The 22,721-nt window shown below is 45.8% G+C and overlaps 1 protein-coding gene across 2 annotated transcripts in view; it reads right to left on the reverse strand.

Annotated features, from left to right (window-relative positions):
• The window catches only part of OPCML (opioid binding protein/cell adhesion molecule like), a 1,137,420-nt gene that overhangs the window by 1,095,676 nt on the left and 19,023 nt on the right, over positions 1-22,721 (reverse strand). The window lies entirely within an intron of this gene.

Here is a 22,721-nt window from a genome sequence, read left to right on the forward strand (position 1 = left end):
ACACACATATTTATACATACATATATATCCTACATACACACACGCACACACTGTGGAATAATACTCAGTCATAAAAAAATGAAATGTCTTTTGCAGCAACATGCATGGAACTGGACACCATTATCGTAAATAAAAGTGAAGATTTAGGTACCTCATACCAAATACATTAGCAGCTTAAAATCAGCTATGGCTAAGGATATATACCCTAAAATCAGCAAATGCTACACATCAGGGCTTGTTTTACTCCTTCAGAGAGCTTGTTTTTACCTGCACACCACTGTGCCCAGGACACATGCAAGAGAAAAGTTCTGAGGGTGAGAATAAAAACAAAATGGCATAAGGTTGTAATTCTCAGCAGGAACGCACCTTTCTGAGATTTCCATCCTTACCTACATATTAAATATGAAAAGTCTCAAATGACCTGCTTTTTTCGTAGTTCAATATTTCACTGTGAGTTCTTTGTATTTTACATGCAGATATACTTGAACATTGTATATTCCTAATTTTTCATCTTTCGAATCTCATATTCTGTAAGACATAAATTCATACAGGAATCAGCGAAGCATGTGGAGGCCCAGGATGGCAGGCAGGGTCAGTGAAGTAAAACGAGTGTCAGGAGTGAGCTACTAAAGCCAGTGAAAGTGAGAATCCCAAGAAAAGGCAAATATGCTTCCAAATGGGCCACCTCCTCTCAACATGGAAGCCCGGGTCAGCCCAGGAAATATGAGACCATGCCACTCCTCTGTGGACAACGGTCTTCCAATGACTTTCCAACTCAACAAGAATAAAACCTCCCACTGGCAGTCTCTCCTCCTTTCTTGCTTTTTTTGATGATTGAGGCCTTCTTCCAATATACCAGCCATAATCCTTCATCAGCAGAGAGGCTGCATCCCAGATGGCTGTCCTCATGGCTTGCTATCTCATCCCCTTTACATCTTTAAAATGTCATCTTCCTTCACCCTAGGACCCCGTCAACGTTATGCTGTTCCATAACTCTTATCCCCTTATACCAAAGAGTTTATTTATTCTTTAACTGTCTATCTCTTCTCACCAGAATGGAAGCTGCATGAAGGCAGAATTGCTAAGTGTCTTGCTTGCTGCCATATCCCCTGTACCTAGAACACTGCCTGACAGAGAGTGGGTAGGTGTTTATTAAACATTTATCGAATGAATGAGTGAGTGAATGAAAAGTCAGGAGTGTAAAATTCTATAGGAAAGTTGATCAAAGGTCAATGAACTGGGTAAGGTCTGTGCAGTGTCAGATGATGCCCAGGTTGACAACCTCAGGCAGGAAGAGAAGTGAGGAGGCAATCAATGGGTGTGCAGAAGTCAGCCCAGACACTCCCTTGCTGGGCTTGCCAGGGCTCACGTCCCACCTGTGTTGAGGCTTCCTAGTCATTTCACACCTTCCCCTCAGCATCACTCAGCCTTGGAAATGTCTCTTTCCACTCATTTTTGGAAGGCACCACGACACACTAGGTGAGGGGAGAAAAACACTTCATTTGATCGATTTCACTGTGACAGTCCTCTTGAGCAGAGCAGAGGCTGGGCTGGGAACATTCTTTTTTTTTTTTTTTTTTTTTTTTAATAAGACATTGTAACATTTATTTACCTTTTTTATTTATTTTTATTTTTTTATTATACTTTAGGTTTTAGGGTACATGTGCACAATGTGCAGGTTTGTTACATATGTATCCATGTGCCATGTTGATTTCCTGCACCCATTAACTCGTCATTTAGCATTAGGTATATCTCCTAATGCTGTCCCTCCCCCCTCCCCCAACCCCACAACAGTCCCCGGAGTGTGATGTTCCCCTTCCTGTGTCCATGAGTTCTCATTGTTCAATTCCCACCTATGAGTGAGAACATGCGGTGTTTGGTTTTTTGTCCTTGCGATAGTTTACTGAGAATGATGTTTTCCAGTTTCATCCATGTCCCTACAAAGGGCTGGGAACATTCTTACTGTGTGGTTATAGTTTGGCTCCTGCTCAGAAGCGGTACTTCCCCCCATCCTCTCTGTAGATCCTTGTCTAAGGAATTCGTACTTTCTATTTCCACTAAGGACATCAGGGAGCACTGGGAAAGGGGAAACATGGGTAAAAATTACGCATAAGCTATGCGAGGAATCCCAGAAAACCGCCCAGAGGCAGAATGTGACTGAGACAGGCTGCAGCAGCATGATGAGCTTTGAAATCTTCTGGTTGATCCCTTTCTACAGACCAGAACCCCTTTTCTGGCCACAGTTCCTTGGAGACAGAGTCGCCTCCAGCACATCAAGAAAGGGAAGCACTGAGCATCTACAATTCAGTTAGCAGAGCTGAAATGCCAGGGGGAACATGAGGTCAGGAAAAGTGAAAGAAGGATCAGGAACTCCAATCAGGGAAGACCCAGAAATAGCAGAACTCTTGTATTCTCACTCACAAGACCTTTCTATCCTGGGATCCCACAGCAAGTGTCACACCTTGATTAAAACTTAGAATAGCCTGGGGTAGGCAGGAGAGGAGATGAGGAAAGCACGCTCACATCAGTGCCTAGAATCATACATGGGGTCTTATCCACAGAAGGAACACATGGGAAGCTATCATCATGACTGCATATGCTGCCTTTTTCAGCAGGCAGACCTCGCCAGTGCTCTGTCCTGCTCTAAGGAAAAACATAGCCTGGCCAAAGGTGTAGACTGAGTGGACAGGAAGGGAAGAGGGGGAGTGGGGACCACAGAGAGTTACAGCAGAGCTAGGAATCAACCTGCTTCCCCACTGTGCTGGGTTCTGCTTCTCTAGGAGAGGATCCATTTCACAAACATTTGTTTCCTACTGAACGCTGGCCTCATATGGATGCTTTTTGCCTTTTTTTCTTTTAGTACTTAATCCCCTAGGAGACGAAACTCTCATTCCAAATCAGCTTTTCACCCACACTTTTTCTACCCTTGATAACAGCCTTATATAAAAGCAAAGGGAGGAACAACCCAAACGTCATGAAGATTTGAGGCTAAAATCATGGGTAAAAAAGCTGCTCAGAAGTTGCTGGGGTTTTTTAATAACAAAGTAAGACATGGCCATATGAATGGAGAGATGAGTCATTAGAGACTAAAACATGTCCCAGGGTTGCAGAAGAATTAAGCTGGAGACAATGATGCCCAACGATCAAAGAGGAAAATAAAAAGTAATCCTGATGTTAATATCAGGGAGACAGATAAGAGCTAAGCAGGCAATTACTGCCAAAAAAAAGTTTAAATTCAGTGCCCAGTAAAATTTCTGAATAAATATTAACGGGAAATTTATACGCACTTAGTGGCTAATGGAAACTTGAGGGAATGTCCTAACTGCGAGGTCTATTACATGGCAGAATAGTCTATTAGATGCAGAAGCAGTCTCCTTGGGGATACGGCAGCACCATCCCTGTGGGAGTCATTTAAAACAGGATAGAAAGGCACACTGGAGAATACGCCATAAGAAGCATCAGGCACCCCCACGAGGCAAGGAGAAGCGTTCAATTAGGCTCTGCTCCCTTTGGGAAGGACCACCGCTCAGTCCCTTAGAGCCCAGTATCTGCATCTCAAACTGAGGGCTCCTCTCCCCTCAAAACTCTCCAACGCACCACCTGGGACCGGTGATGACAAGCGTAGGATTGAGGAGCTCACAACCTTGACCCCCAGAAGTCCACCCCAACCTGGTTGGGAGCCTCTGGCCTGCACCCTTCTGAGAGAAGACGGTAAGAGCACAGGAAGCCAGCCTGCTTGAGCCTGGAGCCTCGCATGCCGGGCAGGCCACAGGGGCCACCCAGCACCCTTTGGGGAGATCCACGAAGGGCTCTTGCTGCCATTATTACACAAATGACATACAACTGTAGAAATAAGAAGTAGAAAGTGAGGATAAATAAACAAGGCACCAAAATAAAGTCACCTCAAATCTCATTCAGTCACCTGGGTGCACAGCCTTCACCCATGTGTACATGCATACTTTTTTTTTTATAAAAATGAGTTTAAACATAGCATTTTATAACCCATGCATATATTTCAAACCAATAAAACACTTCTACAACATCTTTTCTTAATAACCATTATTCCACTGCATAAAGGCAGTATAACCTATTTCTCTATTGTTATACATCTCTTTGTCTCCATTTAAAAAAAAATAAGCATGCATTTGGTGGACATCATTGCAGTCATCTTAATTACTACACAAGATAAAATCATAAAAATAAAATTGTTGTGTCAAAGAGTATGCATAATATTTTAAGAGTTTTTTAAATTTTATTTTCCCATAAGTTATTGAGGTACAGGTGGTATTTGGTTACATGAGTAACTTCTTTAGTGGTGATTTGTGAGAGTTTGGTGCACCCATCACCCAAGCAGTATATGCTGTACCATATTTGTAGTCTTTTATCCCTTGCCCCCGCCACTCTTTCCCCCAAGTCCCCGAAGTTCATTGCATCATTCTTATGCCTTTGCATCCTCATAGCTTAGCTCCTCTATATCAGTGAGAATATATGATGTTTGGTTTTCCATTCCTGAATTACTTCACTTAGAACAATAGTCTTCAGTCTCATTCAGGTCACTGCAAATGCCATTAATTCATTCCTTTTTATGGCTGAGTGGTATTCCATTGTATATAAACCACAGTTTCTTTATCCACTCATTGATTGATTGGTATTTGGGTTGGTTCCATGATTTTACAGTTGTGAATTGCACTGCTATAAACATGCGTATGCAAGTATATTTTTTGAATAATGACTTCTTTTCCTCTAGGTAGATACCCAGTAGTGGGATTGCTGGATCTAATGGTAGTTCTACTTTTAGTTCTTTAAGGAATCTCCACACTGTTTTCCATAGTGGCTGTTTTAGTTTACATTCCCACCAGCAGTGTAGAAGTGTTCCCTGATCAGAGCATCCACACCAACATCTACCGTTTTTTGATTTTTTTTATTATGGCCATTCTTGCAGAAGTAAGATGGTATCGCATTGTGGTTCTGATTTGCATTTCCATGACCATTAGTGATAATGAGCATTTTTTCATATGTCTGTTGGCCATTTGCATATCTTCTTTTGAGAATTGTCTAACCTTTTGATGGGATTTTTTTTTCTTACTGATTTGTTTGACTTTGTTGTAGATTCTGGATATTAGTCCTTTGTCAGATGTATAGATTGTGAAGATTTTCTCCCCCTCTGTGGGTTGTCTGTTAACTCTGCTGACTGTTCCATTTGCCCTGCAAAAGCGCTTTTGTTTAATTAGGTGTCAGCTATTTATCTTTGTTTTTATTGCATTTGCTTTTGGGTTCTTTGTCATGAAAACCTTGCCTAAGCCAATGTCTGGAAGAGTTTTTCCAACGTTATCTTCTAGAATTTTTATAGTTTCACATCTTAGGCTTAAGTCGTTAATCCATCTTGAGATGACTTTTGTATAAGGCGAGAGATGAGGATCCAGTTTCATTCTTCTACATGTGGCTAGCCAATTATCCCAGCATCATTTGTTGAAAAGGGTCTCCTTTCCCCACTTTATGTTTTTGTTTGCTTTGTCAAAGATTAGTTGGCTGTAAGTATTTGGGTTTAATTCTGGGTTCTCTATTCTGTTCCATTGGTCTATGTGCCTATTTTTATACCAGTACCACACTGTTTTGCTGACTATGACCTTATAGTATAGTTTGAAATCTGGTAGTGTGATGCCTCCAGATTTGTCCTTCTTGCTTAATCTTGCTTTGGCTATGCAGGTTCTTTTTTGGTTCCATATGAATTTTAGAATTGTTTTCTCTAACTCTGTGAAGAAGGATGGTGGTATTTTGATGAGGATATGTTGAATTTGTAGATTGCTTTCGGCAGTATGGTCATTTTCACAATGTTGGTTCTACCCATCCATGAGCATGGGATGTGTTTCCATTTGTTTGTGTCATCTATGATTTCTTTCAGCATTGTTTTGTAGTTTTCCTTGCAGAGGTCTTTCGATTTTTTTGCTAGGTATATTCCTAAGTATTTTATAGTTTTTGTAGCTATTGTAAGAAGGGGTTGAGTTCTTAATTTGATTCTCCACTTGGTCACTGTTGGTATATAGAAGAGCTACTGATTTGCGTACATTAAATTTGTATCCGGAAACTTTGCTGAATTCTTTTATCAGTTCTAGGAGCTTTCTGGAGGAGTCCTTAGGGTTTTCAAAGTAAACGATTATATTGTCAGCAAACGGGGACAGTTTGACTTCCTCTTTACTAATTTGGATGCCCTTTATTTCTTTCTCTTGTCTGATTGCTCCGGCTAGAACTTCCAGTACTATGTTGAAGAGGAGTGGTGAGAGTGGGCATCCTTGTCTTGTTCCCATTCTCAGAGGAAATGCTTTCAACTTTTCCCCATTCGGTATTATGGTGGCTGTGGGTTTGTCATAGATGGCTTTTATTACATTAAAGTGTGTCCCTTGTATGCCGATTTTGCTGAGAGTTTTAATCATAAAGGGATGCTGGATTTTGTCTAACGCTTTTTCACCAATTATTCTTACATTTGGTCGTTAAACATAATCCCAAACTTCCTGGAGTCTTTGTTCATATTTTCTTATTCTTTTTTCTTTGTCATTGTTGGATTGGGTTAATTCGAAGGCCTTTTCTTCAAGCTCTGAATTTCTTTCTTCTACTTGTTCAATTCTATTGTTGAGAGTTTCCAGAGCATTTTGCATTTCTAAAAGTGTGTCCAAAGTTTCCGGAATTTTTGATAGTTTTTTCTTTAAGCCATCTATTTCCTTGAATATTTCTCCCTTCACTTCTTGCTTCATTTTTTGGATTGCCTTTCATTAAGCTTTGCCTTTGTCTGGTCCCCCCGCCCCCGATTTGCCTAATAACCAATCTCCTGAATTCTAATATTTTAAGAGTTTTGATGCTTGTTACTAAGATGCTTTCTGGACAGGTGGAAGCTCCCACCAGCACAATATAGAAGTGAGATTTTGGTCACTGTCGCTCTTGTTAACAGCATTTCTCCTTTGGGCCCTCATGCCTCTGGCTTTGAGTATGTGTACAGAGCACACAGCCACCTCAGTCCAGCTAGTGTCAAGCAGGAAAGGAAAAGGAAGGCCCCTTTAAAAAGGCAGTTTGCGCTATTTCCCCAAAGAGAAGGAACTCAGCAAAAGCCTGCAAACTGTCTTAGAAGGAAGAGGCTATCTGCTTGAAACAGCCAAGACCTTTAGCTCAAATCCATTAATCCTCTTTATTAAACCTGGGTCACCTCTGAGTCCTGGCAAATTAACCAGCATCTCCCCACTGCAAGTGCATCAAGAGACAGTGCACTGCACACTGCCTGTCATTTTCACAGACCAGGGCACCAGGGTCAGAGGGCTTCCCAGGCTCCATCCTCTGCTTTTGTCAATTTAAAAGGGAACATCAGCTGCACTTGTATAAATTACAGGCCAAGCCGTGTGGGGGCCGGGGGCCAAGGCAGCATCTCTGCACCACAGGAGAGGTGAGGAGAGGGTGCCGGGCAAGCAGCGGTTGCTCCAAGACTTCCCTTCATTCCAGCACCTCTGAGTGTGTACAGGAGCTCTGAAGGGGTCCAGTTCAGAGTTCAGGGTGAGCCCAGGACTCTCCCAGGAGCGTCTCTCCTGGCTTCCCTGCATTTTCTGCTTTACTCCCTTCCAAAGCTGGCAAGGAAGGCCTGAAATTCTACCTTTGCTGGGTCAAGACATGAAGTAGAGACAACGCCAGAGCCAAATGTGGAAGGGCCAGAGACAGAGGGAGACAGAAGAGGAGACAGAGAGACTCAGGTAGTGAAAAGACACAGACGAGACCCAGAAGAGTCAGAGAAAAGAGAATCAGAACCAGAGCAATCCCAGGAAACCGGGCACAAAATCACACAGGGCCCCTTCTCTGCAGCCTTCCTCGCACCATCTGGGCCTCCTGGGGCCTAAGACAACTGTACTTGAAAATATAGTGGGTCCTTCTCCCCACCCATTTACACAAATCTGGCTAAAGCTTAACAGTTACTCGAAGAACAAGTGTGGTCTCAGCTGCAAGACAAATGTAGGCACACAGATGCAAGCCTTGCTGGAACCAGAGTCCAGTAGCATCGCACATCTGATTTTATGCTCCACTTCATAGGAAGGATATGAAAACCAGGGAGGTCCCAAAGGAGAACTGCAAAAAGGACTTAAGCATGAGACATGAATCTTATAAAACAAGGCAGGCCAGAGGAGTGATCTGTGATCACTTTAGATGTAAGAATAATAGCTGCCATGGATGGAGTTATGGAACCTGACAGGCTCTAAGATGGAATGATGGCTTTATGTTTACAAGAACCCTATGTGATGTGTGGTAAGATTGTTACCACTGTACAGACGAGTACAATGAGACACCATGAGGTTCTTTTACATGTTCAAGTCCACAAATCCCAAGCTGGGAATCTACAGGGCCAGCGTTGGATCTTGACCTGGAACCACCATGGTATTTATGCCACTGCAGTCACTGAACGACAGTGACACAATGCTCCCTGTCCACTGAGGACAAGCTGAAAAGTCATCAAGCTGCCTCCAGAAGTCAATTTTTTTGCTGACCTGGCAGCAAACCAGCCTATATGGAAAGTGGAGAGTGAGGGAAAAAGTCTTGGGAACCAGGGATTTCGGGCAGAGGGACAGGCATCTCTATCGCATTCCCAATATGAAAGAAAAATGATGCCTAGCTTTGTTTAACATTTTCTTCTGCTATCCAAATAGCGTTAACATGTGTTACATTTCCAATCAGGGAAAAAATACATACATCAGTGTATATGTTAATGATCCCCGGCCTCCCCTCCTGTGGGGAAGAAATGGAACCTTAACCCCTCTGCCGCTGTGCTCACTCTTCTGACCTTTCCTTGGCCCCAAGGGAAGACCATGCTTTGAGCTTTTGAGGCTCTTCCTGGGCTGCATTCATAGTTCATCTCTACCTTGGAGGCAGACTCACCGATGGATTTGGGAGAGAATATCTCACAGCCTGGAAGAAGGGTCACCCACCTGCTGCCTGGGAGTAGAAGAGGATTGTTGGGGTTTTTTGTTAAATAATAATAATTGGAAAACCTTCCAGGAGATCAAAAACAAATGACCAACACCAGCAGAAAAAAAAAATGTATATATATATACGTGTATATATATGTGTATATATATACATATATATGTGTATATACACATATATGTATACATGTGTATATATACATATATATGTATGTATGTGTATATATATGTATAAATATGTGTGTATATATATGTGTATATATATGTGTGTATATATATATATACACACATATATATACATTTTTTTTTTTTTTTTTGAGAGGGAGTCTCACTCTGTTGCCCAGGCTGGAGTGCAATGGTGAGATCTCAGCTCACTGCAACCTCCACCCCCCAGGTCCAAGCAATTCTCCTGCCTCAGCCTCCCGAGTAGCTAGGATTACAGGCGTGTGCCACCACACCCAGCTAATTTTTGTATTTTTAGTAGAGACAGGGTTTCACCATCTTGGCCAGGCTGGTCTTGAACTCCTGACCTCATGATCCACCCGCCTCAGCCTCCCAAAGTGCTGGGATTACAGGCATGAGCCACTGCACCTGGCTAACTTTTTTAAATCAAAGGATTAATTCAATTCCAAACATCAAAGGAGAAACAGCAAAAATCACTATTTCCTCTCATCTCAGCACTAGCACGTAGCGTCTGTGAGCAGGAACCGGGAGCCAGACCTGCCTCACCAAGACCCAGGTCAGTGGGGCTGTGTCTGCCACCCTGGTGTGAACATTGGATGGATTAGCTCCTGTCACCAAGAGAATCCTGGCTTCTGTCAGCTTCTCTCCAGGCCATTATGCTATTAAAAACAGAGGGTGTTTTGCATATTTAAATACTCCAATGTCATTTCACTGACATAATGCCTTCTCCTGGCACTACGTATATTTCTCAAGTCTCCAGTGTCATGCCCTGGGCGGAGGGTAAGGCCAGGTGGGAAGCCTCGCTCCCTTCCCACCACCTCCCCTGCAGAGCTCCCATTAAGGGACCAGGAGACAAGGCGAGGTGCCCACTAGCCAGCTTCCATGGCAGCTCCTTCACGGGAGGAAAATTACCCGCTCGAGTCCTCCTCCTGCATCTAGCCAATTTCTGCTCCCTTAATTCAATTCAGTTCTTCCTGACCCCAGCAGGCTGGAGTTCCCAGAGTTACTTTCAACGGATAGCACCAATTACTGAGGTGTGAAAATAGAAACCTTCGAATTTTGAGAACAAACTGAGACTAGGACTTAACTGAACTGAGAAAGAAGGCAGGAAAGTAGAGAGGGAGGAGTCTGAGTAGGGAGGGGAGATGACTCCTTGCAATTAGGAAGCTTGCAGAGGGTGAGTGCACGGTACAGGGCTCCTGGGCCAGGCAGATGGGGGTGTGATGCAGGAGGCTTGAAGCTGAGACAGTCCTAGCAGAAAAGAAAAAGCAAAAACCTGTGGCAGCTCCAGCACCACTAGCCATTCTGCTGGGACAGACAGTGCTGCTGGGGAGCTCCAATCTCCCCCTGCTCCCCCACCCACGCTGTGCAGTGTTGGCTCCTTGCCCATAATAACGGATCACCACAAACAGAACGTGGAGACAGACAAGCGCCAGATTCACCCGTCCAGCTTCTACACGCTGTCCGCAGGCAACGCAAGCTGTGTGCTCCCTCTAGGGAGGACGCTCCCCTTCATCGGAGACTTCCTAGGGACCCTCCCACTGTACAGTGCGGCTAGTGAAATCCAAACACACGTCATGACCTAATCACAGCGGCAAAATTAATTAATTATAGCCCTGGTTTATGCTCTCATGGTCAAAACCAATTAATTACATGTCCCTTTTATATTGGTCCGCCATCCCTTCCAAAACTTAAATGAAGTAGGTACCCAACAAACATTTGAAATAATATTTTAAATCAGATAACTGCTTCCTGAAAGCTCTTTTGTTATATGAGAAAAAGAAGACATAGTCCCATGGGGTTAACTCTGGGATCATACATCAAATAAAACTACACTTTCCCCCACCCCAACTGGCTTGATAAGGAACTGCTTGGGGAAAGTCAGTCCTTCCCCTCTGCCTGCAGGTTACTGTGAGGGGAGGTGGCTTCATGGGTGGGGTGCAGGGGCTTCAAACCACCTGAGCCAGGTAGTGACCAAGACCCGCCCCCGCCACCCTGCCCAGGGTACACTGGCCATCTTCGACGTGAGTCACACAACCTCCTCCACAGGGCACTCCAGGCCGCTGAGCAGCTCTCCGGCCTCACCAGCCCGGGTTCCTCACTTCTGCCCCTCCCTCCCCTCCGTCCTAATCCAGCATCCTTTCTGCCCACCAACACGCCTCGAGGCTGTGCTCATTCCTGCCTTTCCCTCCTTCAAAGCATCTCCTCCACAGCCACCCCTTCCAGGACCGCTGCTGCCTCCTACCCATTCCCCCACCCAGCCATTCCTCTCACCCCCCTTTCCTTCCATGGTTCACCCCCCCACAGTCGTCCGGTGCCCAAAGTGCATCTCTGACTGTGGAGGACAAGTCGGCCTTTGGCAGAAGTGTGGCAGAAAAGCAGCCGGCACAACTTTGCCTCGAGAGACGTGATGCCCAGACTTGAGTCCTGTCTCAACAGCTGACTGAGGAGCACCACGTGAACGCTGCTACGCTCTCCCCAGGTGTGTGTTCTCTACAAAGCGAGAAATGACGCCACAGAGCAGCAGCTTAGAGCGCAGCCCCTCTCCTGCCCCCACCCTGCAAAAGGGACAGACAGAGGCAGGGTGGCTGGCCAGTGGCCGAGGCAGGGTGGCACAGTCCATGCTGTTCTCGTACACTCCAGTGTCCTCGTCCAGACTGGCTGACAAGCTCCCTGGGAAAGGAAGAGGGGCTGCTCCCTCGCGCCACCTGGAGCAGTGCTGAAGTCATGAGCAGAGCTGGAGTGAGCTGGGTGGAGGGACGCGCTGAGTGGGAAGTGGCATGAATCCACAGGCAGAGCCTCTAAACATATACCTGCACAGGATAAAAGAAACCAAATAACCCTTCTCCCTTCCAAGGCTCAGCTAAATGATCACCATTTTCAGGGAAGAAAGGAATCTGAGAATGTTGAAGCCAGATCCTTTGATTTTCACCCCAAGTCCTCAGGTACCACAGTTCTGGGCCACGTGCTTCCTAGCCTGGGGACAGGTCCCACTGTTCTGCTTCTCAGGAGATGTGTGCTGTTGCCTGTGTTTAAATGTGTGGCCAGAATTCCTGAGATGGTAATGGCAACACTTGAGCCCCTCACCTATGTCAGGAGAAGGCCTTCTGGATGGGACTGAGGAGGGTCAACCCTCCTGGTTTTCCTGGGACTGAGAGCTCTCAGGATACAGGGCTTTCAGTTTTAAAATCAGGACAGTTCCCAGCTAAGTTGTTCAGGACAAGATGCACAGCCCAGCCTGGACTAAACTTCCCTTCTCCTTATTAATATTGATGGGGCAGGAATGCCACAATTTGAAAGGACACAGGGGATTTGAGGGCTGGGAATGCAAAAAGGATCTATATTCTAAGCTCCGTGATGGTTTTCTCATGTCCTTTTTGCATACAAGAAATTGAGTTTCAGAAAAATGTGCTGGCCTAGAAGTCATCTCTAAGTAGCAGAGTGAGGTTTGAAACTCAGCTCTATGGGATCCCTAAACTCATGTTGTTTCCCTGGCCCTATGAGCTCTGTGGAACCATCACTACTTTACAGCCCTCAAGCCCAGCATCATAATAGAAGGCAAAGGCTGCCTTTGAGAAGCTTTAGAAACATGCAGGGTCAGTGGAGTTAAACTCAGCCGGTCAGCAATCCCTCCCTCCCCGTCTGTGCTGTGGCCACAGCTCCTCCAAGCCCAGCTGTAAATCCTGCGAGTCTGTAAACACCCAAATGCGGCTCCTCCATTGCTTAGCAGCTTTTGACACTAATTGCTCTACAGAGTGTGCGCAACTGGCAACACCTTATTAAAAGTGAAATATATGATACTGTCCACTTATTGCTGCTTTATAGAGATAAAGTATTCTTACTACATGGAAAAGCTGGCAACAAGATTGATAAAGTGCTTTCTAAAGAGAAGCCTGCACGAGGCAATTCCTGGGACATGGGATCTATCCGGGTCAGGCTGAGAGCTCCCCCAGTTTGACCTAAAGATTTTACCACACCAAGAATCCCTCCCTTTCGCCACTCTGACTTCCGTCTCAAAGATGAGCCTCTTCAAAGCCTGGGCACTGAAGAAAAGACAAACGTGGCTGCTCTCAGAGCTGGGAAAGCAGACCTGGCCCCATCTGCAGAGTCAATCCATCCTCTTCCTCGCAAGGACTAAGCAGGATGCACAGGAGATGGACAGCCAGAAGCGTGGGGCAGGGAAGGCGGGAGGAAGAGGAAAGGCAGGACAAGGACAAGAGAGCTCCAGATTCAGACAAGCACAGGCCAAGACGGGCTTCCTGAGGAACACTCAACCAGCCCCAGATCCCACATTCTCAAAGGACACCAAAACCAGCACTCTGCGGAGACTTGCTGTATCCTCCATCGTCAGAGAACTGACCTACCACCTAACCTCAGGAAAGTCACTATCTGGGGCTCTGTGATGCAAGGCAGACCTGTCCTGAAAAGAAACTAGATTAAGCTCCTCAATCCAAATCCCCTAAAACACGTTCACTGAGCACCCCCAAATCCAAGGTTGCCTGACATCTCATATGGTTTGTAAGCTAAGAAATATTTTTTGCATTTTTAAGAGTTTTGAAAAGAAGAATTTGAGATAGAGATTGTATGAGGTTCACAAAGTCTAAAATAGTTTCTATCTGACCCTTCACAGAAAACATTTGGTGACCCTGTCCTTCAAGGAAAGAAAAGCCAGAGAAAGAAGACTGCAGGCAGGAGCAGAGGAAGCCCCTGGCATGGTGGAAGGACAGAGATGGATACAGAAATGCCATCAGTAAAAGACTGCCCCGCTTCCGTAACAGACTTGTGTGAGTGCTGAGATCTGATGAATTGTGCCAACCACACCTACTGGACAGAGCCAGCCAGCCCCCGCCTTTGTTGTGGTGATGTTTTTCTGCTGATCTTCACCCACGCCAGCATTGAGAAGCGGCCAAATGGGACAGGGTGGCCCCAGGAGCTAGCAGATAACAAGAGAGATGAAATGACGAAGAGAGGAACCATTGTCCCTGCTAGGTTTTGTGTTTCTGAGACACCAAATTGCCTGATCGCTTTGACATTTTCAAGACCAAATTAAAATGTGCCACCATGGAGACAAAATGTCATTAGCCTCATTATAAGTGATTGTGTTAAAATAAATACAAAAATAAAGTGGGAATTAGTCCAAACCATTAAAATACAGAAGCAAAAATGGCCAACAGGGACTTTACATGTGACAGACTAAGAAAGGTTGAGACACCCCCTAAGGGGACAGGGAAGATGAATGTAGCAGGCACAGGGGCTGAGCAGCAAGCTTTCGGACCATGCAGAGGTCAGCACTGAGACGATCACAGGCTCTCCCCCTGCCTCACACCACATGACCTTAGGGAAGGACCCTCGACCTCATCAAACCCCAGAATTCCCTCTCTAGGAAAATAGGAACATAACACCATCTTTTTCAAGTATCTGTTAATAGTTTCAGTGCTTACTGGGAAGGGATTAAGACCTGGCCTTTTGAGATGGATACTGTCTTGGAGCTGGCACTGGAGAGAAGGGGGCAGGAGGTCTCCTGGGCAGGGACAAGGTGACCTCGCAGGGCCAGCTCCTGGTTTTCTTCAACAGGTAAGCCTGGCTACCAGGCAGACTCTCCATGGGGAGAAAGCCCAGGGAGAACACAGAACCCAGGCTGTTCTGATGGCTGAGTCTGGCTGAAGCTCAGTGCCTACTCGGCAACCTCCTACCACCAAATGGACCTGTCTTCCTCCTCCCTCAATCTGCTTCCTCTTCTCCACTTCACTCTTCCTGCACACCGACCCTTCACCGTTTCTCTCTCCCACGCCCATCTTCCACTGACATCTCATACTTCATCCCAGAAACCTGGTCTCAGCCTCACATTTTCCATCTACTCAGTTTCTCTTTGCCACCCGTAGACATTGGCCTCCAGTGCCCCGTCTTATAGACGTTAACCATAAATAAGCAATGATGTGAACTGATGCCTCCCAAAAGGAAGAGAAAGAAGTTTTTCTCTTGCCTCCTTAGAAAGAGGATATGAATTATAACTATCACCACTTCCTTCCTCTCTGCCTCCATGAAGGCCACATGAAGCCTTCCCTGCTAGGAGTAATGACTGAATATGCAAGTTCTGTTTCCACACTCCCGGCTGACCTGCCTCATCAGTCACAGGCCTCTTTTCCAAATGGGCTGAGGGCTAGGACCTACTGGTTAGAAGTTGGCACCATTTTCTTCCCCTTGAGGTTAAGGATTGTGGTTTTCACCATGCACAAAGTAAGCCTCTCTAATAAGTATCAACCAACCTAGCTGGAAGCACAATGTTAGAATAATAATATCTGACATTAGCAAGATGTTTCTTCCTATTTTCTAAACGTCCCTCTCCATCAATAGCACCCTGGACCCACACATTCTGTAGTGTGACAAAGGTAGGTATTTTCATTCTTTCCCAATGCTTAAAATAATGGAGGCCCCTGGAGAGAAAGTGTCTTGTCCCAGGTCCCACAGTAAAGCGGAACTGAAAGCCACAGGCCTTAACCCTACATTCAGTCGAAATTCTTGAATTACTTTTTCGGAGTTTTAGAGAGTAGAACAAAGAACTCCCCAGAGCCCTGAGAGGGTTCCTTCCCTAGTGCCTGCAAATGGCTTGGCACATAAAAAGCAGCTCCAAAATGCTCCGTGGTAATGAGCGTGGGGCCCCAGAGGGCTTGGATGACATGAGCCCACTAATCCCCAAAAGCTTCCAGCATAATCTGTGGCAGGAGATGGTCTCTCCATCTTTGCCTCTGCTCCTCTACCTGCTCTGGCGTTGTGATCCCTCAGGAAATCTGTGAATGGATTAGCAACACTATTTTATTATTATTTCAAATGAGCCTGAGACAAGGATCCTGGGAGAACAGTGTGGGAACACTGGCGGGCAGAAGAAACAATGAGGTGGCTCCAGTCATCCCTGATAAAATCAGTGGAAGCAGTGGCTGCAGGAAACAGTGCATGGCATTGTCCTAGCCACATGAGCAGAAAAATGTTACCCTGGTACCCCAGACAGAATGGTTACTGTTTAATCAGTATACGTCACTGCCCATGTGCTGTCCTGGGGCAGAAGGCAGGACTTGGTGCATGCCTCCAAAGCTGGCCCTGTGCAGGTTCGGGATGGCTGCCTGCCTCTGAGCTAGACCACATTTTTCCATTTGAATCTGTGGTTCCCACGGTGCCCCCACTCGTCCACTTTCTTTCTTCCACACTCAACAGGCATCTGACTGCTCTGATATATTTTTTATCCCTGCATGTGGGTCTTTCCCCCACTTCCCATTTTCATCCTGTGACTGCTGATTTTAAAGCGTGTCTATTTCTCCCTTGCTCCATAAATGAGGAAGACCATTATCCACTGCCCCTCGCCCAGCCTGAGGGCCTGAGGACAAAGAGACCCTGTGGACTGGGCTAAGGCTTGGCGAAGAGGGCCCCAGGAATGCCTGAAACTGCACTGAGGAGACACAGCTTCAAAGGGGAGAACTCCAGCTCAGCACCTCCCTCTGTGGAGCAGGAGGATGGGACACCGTGCTGAAATGGGTGCAGCCCCAGGCTCCAAGGCAGTGGGCTGGCTGCAATCAATCCCTATTTTTGAAGTGCTCATTAGAATTATAAAACATCAGCGCAGGCAGCACCTCAGGGGGTCATCTACCGCAGTCTTCTTTTGTAGAGAGGAAATTGGGGCTGAGAAAGTCCAGTGGCCACACAGCCAGTGATGCTTGCAAAACAGAGTTCAGGGGAGCTGATTCCTAGGGCTCCTCTCACCAGGTCATAAGCACTGACTCTGGGAACTAGAGATGATTCCTGTCCTCAAGTTAACTTTCTGATTATGGTGACAACAATGTAAAGACAGTTGTAGAAGTGACCACTGACAGAATAAATCCTTAAAATCTCAGGCTAGGCACAGTGGCTCACGCTTGTAGTCCCAGCACTTTGGGAGGCCGAGGCGGGCAGACCACCGGAGGTCAGGAGTTCAATACCAGCCTGGCCAACATGGTGAAACCCCATCTCTACTAAAAAATTACAAAGGTTAGCCAGGCGTGGTGACGGGCCCCTGTAATCCCAGCTACTTGGGAGGCTGAGGCAGGAGAATCACTTTAACCTGGGAGGCAGAGGTTGCAGTGAGCTGAGATCACACCACTGCACTCCAGCCTGGGTGACAGAGTGAAAGTATGTCTCAAAAAAAAAAAAAAATCTCAAACGATTCAGAGCCAATAACGCACGCTGTAAGATCGTTTTCCCCAACACTAGATATTCGGATTGCCAGGGAAGCTTTTCAAAAATATTAATATCTGATTTCCTACCCTGATCAATTACATCAGAATTCAGGGGAGCAGGGCCTGAGTGCTATGGTTGTTTGTAAGCTCCCCCAGGTTGTTCTGATGTGCAGCCAAGGTTGAGAGCCATTGCTCTGGAAGGTAGCAGAGGAAGAGTTTTTATTGTGTACAGTGGCCAGGAAAGGCTACTTGGAAGAAAATGTGCTTGGGCTGGGTTTGGGTACAAATCAGAGGGAGGTTATAGGCCTGGGTGCAGCCCAGGGTTCTTCATTTCCATACTGCTGGTCTAGGAACCACACTTTGAGCGAAAAGACTAAGGACGAGAGCTATTGGATGTCAATGTCTTCTTTCTCTGAGCCTTTATTTGCACTTTCTATGTAATGATCCAGGGTGGTTTCTGCCCTCAGTTTCCCAAATGGAGCAAGTTAGGCAGTTTTAGTAAGGGCCCCATGCCCTTGGAGAGGGGCCTCTGCAAGCTCAGCAGCCATGGCCCTGGCTGACCTGCCTCCACACTGCAAGTCCAGCCCACAGGAATCATCTGGGCTGCTGCAGGCGATGCTCCCTCTGGTCTCATAAGGAACTGACCTGAGCTTCCCAGTCACTTGGAGGAGTGGGAAGAATGGAAGTAATTGTGAAAGGATCTGCCAAACGTCCTCTCCCCCGTGACTTTACACCACAGATCACATCTGCCTGTGTCAGCAGCCTTGTCCCTCCACGCCGGATGCAGCTGGGCGCGCACCAAACAGCAAGGAAAGCGCTGAAAATGACTCGAATCAAGAATGAACACTTGCTGTGCCTCACCTCTTGCTCGGCTTACCCAGCACCTTCCAGACAAGAGGAAGGGGCAGAGCGACAGGGGCTGTGCTTCCCAATGTGCCACTCCTTACTTACGCTCAACCCTTTCTCTTTTTTGATATATATATGTTTCTTTTTTAAAAAAAAAACTTTAAATGACTACCATTTATTGAGTGCCTATGTGTCAGGCACAGTGCTGAAGCACTGTATTGATCTCCACAGCAATCTTTTTAAATTTTATGTTTTGGGATACATGTGCAGGACGTGCAGGTTTGTTACATTGGTAAATGTGTATCATGATGGTTTGCTGCACCTATCAATCCATCACCTAGGTATTAAGGCCCGCATGCATTAGCTATTTATCCTGATGCTCTCCCTCAACCCCCATCCCCCTGACAGGCCCCATTCTGTGATGTTCGCCTCCCTGTGTCCATATGTTCTCATTGTTCAGCTTCCACTTGTAAGTGAGAATATGTGGTGTTTGGTTTTCTCTTCTGGTGTTAGTTTGCTGAGGATAATGGCTTCCAGCTTCTTCCATATCCCTACGAAGGACATGATCTCATTCCATTTCATGGCTGCATAGTATTCCACGGGGTATCCATATCACATTTTCTTTATCCACTCTCCATGTCTTTGCTAGTAAGCTCAGCCCTTCTGCAACTTGGCAGCGGTGGCAATGCTGTTTCATACTTACTCTGAGATTGTCTTGAAAATCCTCTCATGCTTCCTATGATGACCCTCAATCAACCTTTTCCCACAGTTCTAAGTCGGGAGCTCCAATCTCATTTCTGGGCAGAAACACGAAGTTCCAGAGAAGTTAACCAAGCTGCCCAAGGTCATATGGGTTGTTAGAAGGCACTGCCTTCTCTCCTCTCTAGCCAACCTGCTGAGGTAGCTGTTTCTCTTAGGCAGATCACTCATTTACTCCACAAGTACTCACTGATTACTCTTCCTTTGTGAGGCACCACCTCTTGGGTGTCTGTCTCTTCTTAAAGGCTGTGGGGGTCCTACCTCATGCCCACATCCACTCCCCTCGCCAGGCACATTACCCTAAACTTGGTGTAACTCTGACCACAGGAAAAGTAGTGAGGCCATGTGGGGAAGTCCTTAAGTGGAGAGTTCTGCTACAGGCTTGCTTACCATCTGACACTTGTAACATTGCAGGTGTGCATCTCTGCAGTCACCCAGCCTGTTCTGAGCTGGCCCTGGTAGGGAGTGCACTTCCTGACACACAAGTTTGAGCAGCCAAGGAGCAGTGCCCAGGCTGCCCCTGGACCACCCAGGAGGCCCCTTGATTGTGTCTGTGGTTCAAGTCTTCCCATCACAGGCTGAGAAGAGATGCTATCAGATTTTCAGAATATCATTTCTTTTGCATGCTATAAACTTCCTGCAAGATGGAAGAGGGTATAGAGGAAAGTGCACTGCCCAGAAGTAATTAGAGCTCATTTCTGTACCTGATTCTGCCACAAGTTGCTGTGTGAGCCTGATTAGATCAGTTTACTTCCACACCACAAGCCTTCTCATTTGTGATTCTAGCTGTTTGTCTTAAATGGTCTTTAGATTCCTTATGATGCAAATCGTTTGTGGGCATAGAATTAGCTTCCCCTCTCTTGGGCTTTTCTTCATGCCCCAGCACTAAATACTTAAGGGACTGCTATAAATTGAATCTGTACTTTAATAGCACTGCCTTTGTTCCTTTAATTGTGTCCTGCAGTGATTTAGGATGGCATGTGGTCAAGACCTTTGTGCCAACATAAAGCCTGCAAGCCAAGCAAGGTTGTTACCTTGACCCATTTACCACCTGACCCACACGTTACCATGGATGAACTCGTCATGCTCCATGTCATCACCTCCCTCACCTCCTTTAAATTTGAAGTTCCCCAGAGCTGCATGTTGGACTCTCTTGTCTTCCTTTCTGCATTCCTCTTCTGGTGATCTCGTGCAGCTTTGCAGCTTTACATGTCAATGATATGCCAGCCACACACACACACACACACACACACACACACACACACACTCCCGTCTCATTACAAATCCAACTGCCTATTCAACATGCCCCATAGCCATCTCAAGTTCAACGCATCCGAAGGAAACTCCTGATCCCTCCCTAAAGCCCTGTTCCACCAATAGATCTCCATTGCAGTTGGTGTCAACTTTATCCTTCCAATCGCACAGATCAAAGAATTTGGAGTCCTCCGTGAATCCATTCTCTCTCACCTGATTCTGCCATCCTGGTGGCCCTGCCTTTAGCTACAGCCATAATCTTCCACGGTCATTTCCTCTGCAATCTCCCTGTTCCAAGCTACCTTCACCTGCTTGGATTATGGCAGTATCTTCCTAACTGGTCTCTGCCTCTAAGCTTTAGCAACCAGAATGTTCTTTTAAACAAAGCTAGTCCTGATACTCCTCTGCTAAAAATCTGAATGAGCTCCTCATCTAACTCAGAATAAAAGCCAAACTTCTTACAGAGGACTGTGTGTCTAACTGGGTACCCCAATAAGGTCCCTCATCCTTTAAAAACCTCTCCACCCACATCTCCTACTACTCTCTTCCCACTTGCTTACTCTGCTTGAGCCTCACTTGCCTCTTGACTGTTGCTTGAATAAGCCAGGCAGATTCACTCATACCCTGAGGTCTTGCACCAGCCAGTCCTTCTGCCTGGAATGCCCTTTCCAAACTCCTTTACCCCTTTCACATCTCTGCCCAAGTGTGGCCTCCTTCAGTGAGGTCTGGCCAGACTGGCCTGTTTATAATTGCAACTCTCTTCCCCATAATCCCAGTCTCCTTAGCCTGATGTACTTTTTTTTCCCTTTTTTCCATATTTCTTCAGTTGTTCTAACATACTATAAAATTTATCTACATGCTATGTTTGTTGTGCATTATAAGATTTTCTCCACTAGTATGTAAGCTTCCTAAGGGCAGAACTCTTAGTCTGTTTTATTTGCTGTTGCATCCCAAAGTCCTAGAACAGTGCTTGACCGATGCCAGGTAGTTACTCTTCATTTGTTGAATGCATGAGTTAAAGAGCAATGGCCATGTCTGAAAAGACAGGGACAAAAGAATCTCTGTTTCCTACTCTCACAGAGTCACTCAACACACTTTTGACACCAGATATTGTGGGGTGGGGGGTTCCTCGCACACTAAGCAATGTTCTGATGGGCACCAGCTGGGTGTTCCAAGAGCATCAGATCCTGCAGGTTAAGGGCTCGGTCCCGTAGACTACTCCACTTCAGAGGCCATTAGAAAGCTCCAGGCTGTGATCTACGTTTCTGACCAACCAGCGACAAATCAGGATTTGTCCCAAACCTACTTACCTGTGTTTGATTAACATTCTAGATTCCCACACCTGCCACCCAGTCTTTGATTAATTTACTAGAGCGGCTCACAGAACTCAGGGAAACACTTTGCTTACATTTTACCCACTTGTCATAAAACATGTTACAAAGGCTACAGATGAACAGCCAGATGGAAGGAATGAATGGAGTAAGGTATGGGGAAGAGGTGCAGGATCGGCACCATCCTCCAGGCACCTCCATGTCTTCAACAATCCAGAAGCTCTCTGAATCCTGTCCTTTGGCTTTTTAATGGAAGCTTTCTTACATAGGCATGACTGATTAAATTATTAGCCACTGGTGATTAGCTCCAACTTCAGTCCCTCTCCCCTTTCCCCAAATCTCAGGGGAACAACTGAAGTCCCAACCTTCCAATCACATGGTTGGTTCCCCTGGCAACCAGATCCCATTGTGAGTCCATCCAGAAGCCTACCAAAGAGTTGCCTCATTGGGACAAAAAGGTGTTCCTATCCTCCAGGATATTCTGAGGTATTTAGGATCTCTGAGTCAGACTAGCCTATCACTCAGGAAATTAGGAAGGTCTTAGGAGTTCCATGTCAGAAACCAGAGCCAAAGACCAAATATTAGAACAGAAGATTCTCCTAGGACCCCTATCTACAAGGATATTAGCAGCTTTGTCTCAGGAACCAGGGCAGAGACCAATATATATTTCTTATTATATCACAATATCACACCATGTAAACCCATTTTCAAGAAGTCAATGAGCAACTAAATATGCCTTTATCCTGAAATTTGAGCACACTCTACATACAAACCTTTCAATGCATAAAGCTGAATTTCTTCTTATTGGACCCGCTGTCTGGAATTTATAAACCTAGAGGTAGCAATTCCCTCTGGGAGTAAACACAACAGAAGAATATGAGGAGAGATTCACCATGCCTCTGATAATATGAGAAGCCCCAAACATTTAAAAAAATGGTTTCTCACACCTTTGACTCCATTTATAACATGGACATTGAGAAACGTGTGGGGTTATTAAAAGTTCAGATTTCACCAGCCCCATTCATAATTTTTCTGACATTTAAATAACACAAACCAAATCTTCAGCATGACAAGAGTGTTACTGCTTAGATCACAGAGCACTGCCATTTTTCTCAACACTGCAATTTGAAAGTTGGCTTGGATTACTCCTTTCTTCCACTGCTTTACCCCCTGTCTCCTGTTTCCCAGCCAAT

Source organism: Hylobates moloch, unplaced genomic scaffold (genome assembly GCF_009828535.3).
Source record: "Hylobates moloch isolate HMO894 unplaced genomic scaffold, HMol_V3 SCAFFOLD_11, whole genome shotgun sequence".
Taxonomy (NCBI): domain Eukaryota; kingdom Metazoa; phylum Chordata; class Mammalia; order Primates; family Hylobatidae; genus Hylobates; species Hylobates moloch.